General features: G+C 37.0%; 1 pseudogene; it reads left to right on the forward strand.

Moving 5' to 3' along the window:
- Positions 1-7,120: 7,120 nt before the first annotated feature.
- On the forward strand, positions 7,121-8,548 carry LOC102759661 (annotated as a pseudogene).
- Positions 8,549-9,524: the final 976 nt, after the last annotated feature.

Genomic DNA, 9,524 nt, shown 5'->3' on the forward strand with positions numbered 1-9,524 from the left:
GAAACAGACTTTTCATATTGCCTGGAAGAGGTGATTGTGATAACTACTATAACAACAAAAAGAAAAGAAATCATAACCAACAGCAAAGGCATTCTGACCCACCATCCTAGTTGTACAACTTGAGAGACTTTTTGTTCAACCTAGTTATTTTCATAAAGTGTATGGAGAGAGCTTGCCTCAACAATTTAACTAAGTTAGAAGTTAGAGTTAACTAAAAACAATTTTAACTAAGTTAGGAAGGTAACTTGATAAGAGCTTCTTGGCTGGTATCTCGTTATTCCTACCACTCTACCATAGGAATGCTGACAATAATGCTAAATGCTCATTTACTTACTTACAAAAGGATTCTTTATTTTTCTCTGAAGTCACATGGCCTTTAAAAACAATGTTTAAAGCTACAATTATTTTGAATGAAGAAAGATCCCTACCTAAGACATTATGATGAACCGCTAAGAGCACAGACTCTGAAGTTAAGATTGCTAGTTCTCAAACCCTATCCTGCCACTTACTAGCTGTGACCTTGGGCTGTGACCTTGGGCAAGTTACTTTACACCTTCAGTTCCAAACATTTGATGTTCTTCATTTGCCAAGGAAGGTAGATAAGGTATATACTTACCTTATATTGTTGTTGTGAGGATTTTCCCACATGGTTTTTCTTTTATTAAATTAAAAATCAAGATGCAAAATAGTATGTAAAGTATTATGCTTTCATTTGCTCATCTATATTCATACATTTTCTTAGAATGCTAAATTTTCTAATGAAAATATCTCCAGTAAATAGTATTGAAAAAATTGTATTGATGACAAGGTAGAGTTTATGTGTGCTGTTATGCATTTATGTAGAAATTTACATTTTATTATGTAAAAATCAGAATTCATAGATTAGATAAAATATACCAAGCATAACAGTTGGTATACAATAAGTGCTTAATTTTTATTGTACAGCTTTTATCCTTCATTCTTTTGCAAGGGAACTAGCTGAAACTACTCCTTAATTTAGATTTTACAGTCCTATCACCAAATTTTGTAAAAATATTTCAAGTGACTACTTAGCAGATCTATAACAACACTCCAAGTTATAATAACAGAATTTAGTTAGAATGGCAATATATTTATCAGTCTTTTATTGTGACAGCAAAATAGATGAACAATTTCCACTGGTACCAGAATATGTAAATCCTGCTATCCATTAGTATTTTCTATTTCCTGAATATTCAGTGCAATTTATACCATCATGTCTTTGCATGAATTATTTCTTCTGAAAATGATAGACCTCCCTGGAGAACAACACATCCTGCCTATACTTAAATAATACCATTACATAAGCAAGATTTTATAAAGAAGCTCATTTTATTAAATGACCTAATGCAAAAGCATATTTTCCCTTAACATAAAATATGCACCCCTCTCATAAAATCTGTATGGATCCTTTCTGAAAAATGAAAGCCTTGCTTATCAATAGTAATTATCATATATTCATGTACCTACTTTTTTAAAAAATTAAAAAATTAATTGATTTTTCAAGAGAGAGAGAGGAAGGGAGAGGGTGAGGAGAGAGGCTGGGGGGAGAGAGAGAGAGAGAGAGAGAGAGAGAGAGAGAGAGAGAGAGAGAGAGAGATCTTTTGCCTCTTACACATGCCCTGACTGGGGATAGAACCTGCAACCATTTGGTGTATAGGTTGATGCTCCAACTGAGTCAGGGATCTGGGGCTCTTTTTCTTCTTTTTATTTTGGGATAAACCTCACTGTTTCTTTACCCCCTTATTATTCTGATTATCCTGCTAATGCACTCTACTTTTTAATAACCATCGTAAAATTAACATAAATAAAAATAAAACTTAAAGAGAGTGCAGAAGACAAATTATAACACTAGAGGCTACCGTGTTGGGGGAAAATCTTGGTCTTTATAGCTCTACTAGAGGCCTGGTGCACGAATTCATGCACGGGTGGGGTTCCTCAGCCTGGCCAGAGAATCATGGCCGATTGGGGCCAGCCAGCGGCAGGGAGGGACCTCGGGAGGTTAGCTGGCTGGAAGGAGGGACAGTGGGAGGTTGGCTGGCTGTGGGAGGTTGGCTGTGGGAGCACACTGACCTCCAGGGGGCAGTTCCTGCATTGAGCATCTGTCCCCTGGTGGTCAGTGCATGTCATAGCAACCGGTCAAATGGTGGTTTGGTTGACTTGTCATAATGTCTGACTAGGCTTTTATATAGATAGACTGGAGGCATGATGCATGAAAATTCGTGCAAGAGTAGGCCTTTCTTCTACCAGCTGCTGGCACTGGCTTCCTTCCAGCACCTGGGACCCAGGCTTCCCTCCTCTAGCTGCCAGCAGGCACCCAGGACCCAGGCTGCTTCCCTTCTCCAGCCACCTGCAGGCACCTGGAACTGGGCTGGCTTCCCTTGGGTTGCTCACAGCCACCTAAGATCTGGGCTGGCTTCCCTCCAGCCACCTGCAGGCACCCGGGACCCAGGCTAGCTTCCCTCAGGTCGCCCACAGGCACAGGGACCTGCGCTGGCTTTTCTTCTGCCCAGGCTTGATCAGGAAGGACGTCCAGTCTAATTGGCATATTATCCTCTTATTATTATAGATAAACTGTGTTTTATATATATCCCAGATTTGCAGCTTACTGCTCTGAGAAATTAACTTAATTTCATCTACAAAATCATGAGGATAATATGTTAACTATAATGGTTATTGTGAAAATAGAATGCAATAATCCACGTAAAACCCTGCTGCATACCAAGTACCCCATTAACTTCACCAATTCCTCAACTTACTTGCTCCTTTACCAAGGAGAATTTACGTCTGTATTGTGAAATAACCGTTGTGATGTTTTACATGTCACTCTGCTTTATTGATATATTTTACCTTTTTTAACTTCTTATTTTTAAATAGTTTAAGAGTTATAGCAGGGTAGTAAATACAGGACTGGCCATAAGTTGTGAATACAAGAAACAGAGTTAATTATTGTATTTCCATATGAACAACTGTAAACCAACTTTTACCCATTCCTTTATAATACAGGAAGTTCTTTTGTACCCTACAGCACACTTTTTCTAAGATTTTACATTTTGTATAGCCACAGTGCATTATTCAAAATTAAGCAATTAATATTGGTGTGACACTATTAACTAAAATACAGATATTAAGATGTCACCATTTCCTACTACCATTCTTTCCTGTTCCAGGAATTGACTCTGGGCATGATTATATATTCATGGCAAATGTTAATTTTTAATGCACATCTCAAGTTCTTTAATGATATTCTACTGATAAGCCAGTTTTCACCTGCCCTGCACCTATTTCAGAATTTCATTTTTTATTCTTATAATATTTCAATTTGGTTGGTGCCCAGTGTTATTTTTAATCTTGACTCTATCATACGTGACTATGTGGCATTAGCTACTCAGTTTGGCATGATGTGACACACTTTTTTAGTTTTTATGTCTTCAAACAAATTATTGACAACAAAGTTTGAACATGATGGAACCCAAAAGCTATTCCATAAAATATCTCTTGAGAAGAAATTGAGCCATAGAACCTATTAATCAATATTCTAAGTATTTTTATACATAAGATTTGGGTCAGAACAACTGAGCCAAAAGTAGGTTTCTATAAATATAGTTTTCCTTGCTTTTTTTATTCAATATGATATTTCTCATTATAGCTATCTTGGTATTTTTTATATTTGTTCTATTTATTCTATATTACTTTTTCAATGTTTTCTACTTCTTTTGGATTAATTGAATTGTAATTATGATTTTGCTTAGGTCCACTATTGCCTTCTTAACTATACTTCTTTGTTTTATTAATGTTTTGGATGATTTATCTAGAATTTAAAACATACACCTTTAACTTATCATTGCGTACCTTTAAATAATACTATACTGCTACATATATGACATGACCTAAAAATACTATAATTTCTCATTCCCATCATTTGTGCCATTGTTGCCATATAGTTAAATCCCTTAATACAGTATTTTCATTTAAAATGTTTGTTATTCTTTAAATAGATTAAACTGAGGAAAAGTTATTTTATACTTACTCACATATTTTTTTCATCCCCAACACTATTTGTTTCTTTGTGGAGGACCAAATTTCTCACTGGCATCATTTTCCTTCTGCTCAAAAGACTCCCCTTAAATTTTCCTTATTATTATTATTTTTTAATATCTACACTTCTTCAGAGGAGAAATCTTCATGCTGTATTCATATCTGAATGATATTTTGGTAGAAATAGAATTATAGATTGATATTTCTTTACTTTCAGTATTTGATAGATGTTGTTGATTGTCTTCTAGTTTGCCCTGTCTCTGAAAATAAGGTTGCTTTTGTGATTCTTATTTTTGTCTTCCATATAAAATGTCTTTTATCTGCACTTTGTTTTTAAGATTTTCTTTTTATTTTTGGTGTTTAACCATTTTTTGGACAAATATTGATCTGGTTTTGTTTGTTTAATTTATTTATTATTATTAATATTTTACCTTAGGGCTTGTTATACTTTTTGGATCTGTATAGTTACTGATTTTCGTCAATTTTCAAGTAATTTAGGCATTATTTATTTAAATATAACTTTGTCCACCCCTGCGCCTTCAGAGACTTCAATTACATGTGTAGGCCATTTGATATTTTCCATAGTTATATTTGTCTTATTTCTCTTTGTGCTTCATTTGAATGGTTTCTATTACTTTATCTTTCAGTTCCCTTTTCTTTTTCAGTGTCTAATCTGTTTTAATCCCATACTGCATATGTATTACAGTTTTCATCTCTAGAGTTTCAATTGGATTTTCTTTTTATTTTAAATCTTTATTGTTGAAAGTATTACATATGTTCCCTTTTTTACCTCATTAATCCCTGTTAGCCTGCCCCTGGTCCCCACTCCCTGACCTTCACCACTGTTTGGATTTTCTATTCTTCCAGGGGAAACAGTTTCAGTTTTTCTTTGTAGGTTTATATTTTCATTTACATCCTACATCATGTTTACAATATTTGTAAGAACTGTTTTAATGCCCAAATCTATAAGCTTCACCATCTCTGCCATTTTGAGGTCTGTCTCTATTTGCTTGAATTTTCCCCTGGCCTGGTTGATATATTTTTGCTTCTTTACATGCCTGATAATGCTTTATTAGATGCTTGATTATTATTAATTTTATGTTGTTTGTTTCTGGATTTTGTTGAGTTATTTTAAAGAGTGATGGATTTTGTATTGGTACATAGATATGTAACTTGTGAGAGCTGGATCCATTCAAGCCTATGTTAAGCTTTGTTTGAACAGGTCCAACATAGACTTTCCCTCTGGGACTAATTCAACCCAGTTGTTAAGTTGTGACACGTCTACCCAATGTTTTATTTTATTTTTTAATACTATAAGTCCTTTCTACTATGATCAATAAGAACACTAACTACTTCCAGCTTGTGTTAGCTTTGACTAGTGATCAGCCTGCCCGTGGTTCTTTTCTTAGCTTATGGGAGTTCCTTTAATATATGCACATATAATATTCAACCAATGCCTTAAGGTTATTCTTTTTAAATTTTTCAGTGTTCTTTCTAAGTGCAGTTCATTCCCCCCCTGTATTCTGCATCACAAATTCTAAATGATTTGATTTTCACAAGCTCTAATTCCTGTTTCCAAACTTCGTGAGACAGACCACCAAACATTTTCCTGGAAACTTCCCACATGCAAAAAGCTGGGGTATTGTAGAACATAGCTCACTGGTTTCCCATGTCTCGGGGATTTAGCCCAGTGGTGCTTCTTTTTCAATGTCTAAACATGATTGTTTCATATATTTTTATATTGTCAAATGTTTTAATTATTTTTGGTGAGATAGTAATTCTGAAGCAGAATTATAAAGCCTTCTTTCAGTGTGAACTTTTACAGGTCTAAAAATGGCTTTATGTGCAAGGAGGAATATCGTTACTCATGTCATTAATTAACATTAATTTTTAAATTTAGAATCTAGTTGTTTAAGCTCTTAAATTCAAATTACAGATTTTATCTTAATCAAACATAAAAACCAATTCAAAGGCCTGAAATTATAAAACATCTAGAAGAAAAAATAAGAGATAAGCTTCTTGATACTAGTCTTGGAAGTGAGCTTTTGGATTTGACAACAAAAACAAAGGTAAAAAACAAACAAACAAGTGGGACTATATCAAACTAAAAGGTTTGTAGACAACAAAAGAAACCATCAACAAAATGAAAAGGCAACCTATGGAATGGGAGGAAATATTTGCAAGTCACACATTCAATAAGGGATTCATACCTAAAATACACAAGAAACTCATACAACTCAATAAGCAAATAAACAAATGACCCAATTAAAAAATGGCAAGGACTTAAATAGACACTTTCCAAAGAAGACATACAAATGAATAGTAGGTACCTGAGAAGGTACTCAGCATCACTAGTCATCAGGGAAACGCAATCAAAACCACAAAGCAATATCACCGCACACCTGTCAGAATGGCTATCATCAATAAATCACCAAATGAGTGTTGGCGAGGATGTGGAAAAAAGGAACCCTCAAACACTGTTGGTGGGAATGCAGATCGGTGGAAAACAATGTGGAGGTGTTTAAAAAAATTAAAAATGGGACTGCTTTACAACCCAACAATTCCACTTCCACGAATATATCAGAAGAAGTCTAGAACACTATTTTGAAAGCTATATGCACCCCACAAGGTTTATTTGCATCATTATTTACAATAGTCTAGCTATAGAAGTGACCCAGTGCCCATCAATAGATGAGTAGGTTAAAAAACAAACAAACAAAAAACAACTATGGTGCATATATACAATGGAATATTACTTGTTCACACACACAAAAATGAATGAAATCTTACCATTTGCAGCTCAGTCAGAGAAAGACAAATACCATATGATTTCACTTATATATGGAATCTAAGGAGCAATATAAACAAACAAAACAAAAATAGACTCACCAAACTCTTTGATACAGACAACAGACTAATGGTTGCCAGAGGGGAGAGGGTTAGGGTACTGGGTGAAAAAGATGAAGGGATTAAGAAGTACAGATTGGGATGGTAACTGGGGTTCCGGGTATAGGTTACTTGCTCCTGGTTTTCCATGCTCATCTTGGCTCCTGACCTGTACAAGATGAAGATCAGGGAAGTAAAGAGCACCACAAAGATGCAGCACCTCGCCTCCCACAGTCACATGAAGGGGCTGGGGCTGGACGAGAGTGGAGAGTGGCTTGGCCAAGCAGGCGGCCTCAGGGCTCCTGGGCCAGGAGAATGTGCGAGAAGCATGTGGTGTGACAGTAGAATTAGCCAAAGGCAAGAAAATGGCTGGAAGAGCTGTCTTGTTGGCAGGACCTCCTGGAACTGGGCAAAACAGCTCTAGCTCTCGCTATTGCTCAGGAGCTGGGAAGTAAGGTGCCTTTCTGCCCCATGGTGGGAGTGAAGTTTACTCTACAGAGATCAAGAAGATAGAAGTGATGATGGAGAGCTTCCGCAGGGCCATTGGGCTGTGGATAAAGGAAACCAAGGAGGTTTATGAAGGTGGAGTCACAGAACTAACTCCGTATGAGACAGAAACCCCATGGAAGTGTATGGTAAAACCATTAGTCATGTAATCATAGGACTCAAACAGCCAAAAGAACCAAACAATTGAAACTAGACCCCAGCATTTTTGAAAACTTGCAGAAAGAGTGAGTGGAGGCTGGAGAAGTGATTTACTTGGAAGCCAACCGTAGAACTGTGAAGAGGCAGGGCAGATGTGATACCTATGCCACAGAACTCGACCTTGAAGCTGAAGAGTACATCCCCTTGCCAAAGGGGGATGTGCACAAGAAGAAAGAAATCATCCAGGATGTGGCCTTGCATGACTTGTATGTGGCCAGTGCCAGGCCCCAGGGGGGACAAGGCAACCTGTCTATGATGGGCCAGTTAATGAAGCCAAAGAGGACAGAAATCACAGACAAACTTCGAGGGGAGATTAACAAGGCGGTGAACAGGTACATTGGTCAGGGCATTACTGAGCTGGTCCCAGGTGTGCTCTTTGTTGATGAGGTCCACGTGTTGGATAGCGAGTGCTTTACCCACCTGCACCAGGCCCTGGAGTCTTCTATCGCCCCCATCGTCATCTTTGCATCTAACCGAGGCAACTGTGTCATCAGGGGTACTGAGGGTATCACCTCTCCTCATGGCATCCTCCTCGACCTTCTGGATGGAATGATGATCATCTGAACCTCGCTGTACACTCTGCAGGAAATGAAACAATTCATTAAAAGCCATGCTCAGATAGAGGGAATCAACATAAGTGAGGAGGCACTGAACCACCTGGGTGAGATAGTCACCAAGACCACTTTGAGGTACTTGTTGCATCTGCTGACCCCGGCCAACTTGCTTGCTAAGATCAACAGGAAGGACAGCATCGAGAAAGAGCATCTTGAGGAGATCGGTGAGCTCTTCTATGATACCAAGTCATCGGCCAAAATCCTGGCTGACCAGCAAAATAAGTACATGAAATGAATCTTTCTGCAAAGAGACACTCCCAGCATGCCTGAGCCTGGGTACAGCCTGCAGATACAAGGCTCACCCCTGGCCTTCAGGTCTGTTCCCCATCAGGCGTGGTTAATGGCAGGTTCAGTGTACTGTTTTCTTTTTAAGTTATCATAATTTCTCCCATGGTTGCTCTGAAGGAACACTGCTTCACCTGGCATGTTTTATAATAAATCCTCATAGGATATTTTGATGACATCTCTTTCTCTTCTTTTAATTGAAAAAACAACAACAAACACTTGGTATTTTAGAACAGTTTTAGATGTACGGCATTGTTGTGAAGTACAGGTTGTTCCCACATACTTCACACCCAGTTTCCCTACTGTTAACATCTTATAGTAGTAGTATGTGATACATTTGTCACAGTTAATGATCCAAAAAAACAAAAAAGAAGTACAGATTGATAGTTACACAATAGTCATGGAGATGTAAAGTACAGCATAGCAAGTATAGTCAATAATATTATAATAACTATGTATGGTACCAGATGGATACTAAAAATATCAGGGAGAATATTTTGTAAAGTACGTGATTGGCCACTATGTTTCACACCTAAAGCTAATACAAAGTAATATTGAATGTAAACTGTAATTGAAAAATATTGTTTTATTTAGAAAAACCCACAATGAGATATCACCTCCCACTAGTTAGGATAGGCATGACAAAGAAATATAAGAGCTAACAAATGTTGGTGAGGATGTGGAGAAAAGGAAACAAAAACTCTTATGCACCATTGATGGGATTATAAACTGGTTCAGCCACTGTGGAACAAGTATAGCGGTTCTTAAAAACTTTAAAATAGAACTGCCATATAATCCAGCAGTTCTACTTCTTGGTATGTATCCAAAGGAAACTAATCATTACCTTAAAGAGATATATGTGTTCCCATGCTCAGAGAAATATTATTCACAACAGCCAAAATATGAAAACAAATTTAAGTGTGAACTGACAGATAAATAGATGAAGCAAATGTGGTATATGTATATACCACATTTGCA

This window comes from Myotis davidii, unplaced genomic scaffold, assembly GCF_000327345.1.
Source record: "Myotis davidii unplaced genomic scaffold, ASM32734v1 scaffold738, whole genome shotgun sequence".
In the NCBI taxonomy this organism is placed as follows: domain Eukaryota; kingdom Metazoa; phylum Chordata; class Mammalia; order Chiroptera; family Vespertilionidae; genus Myotis; species Myotis davidii.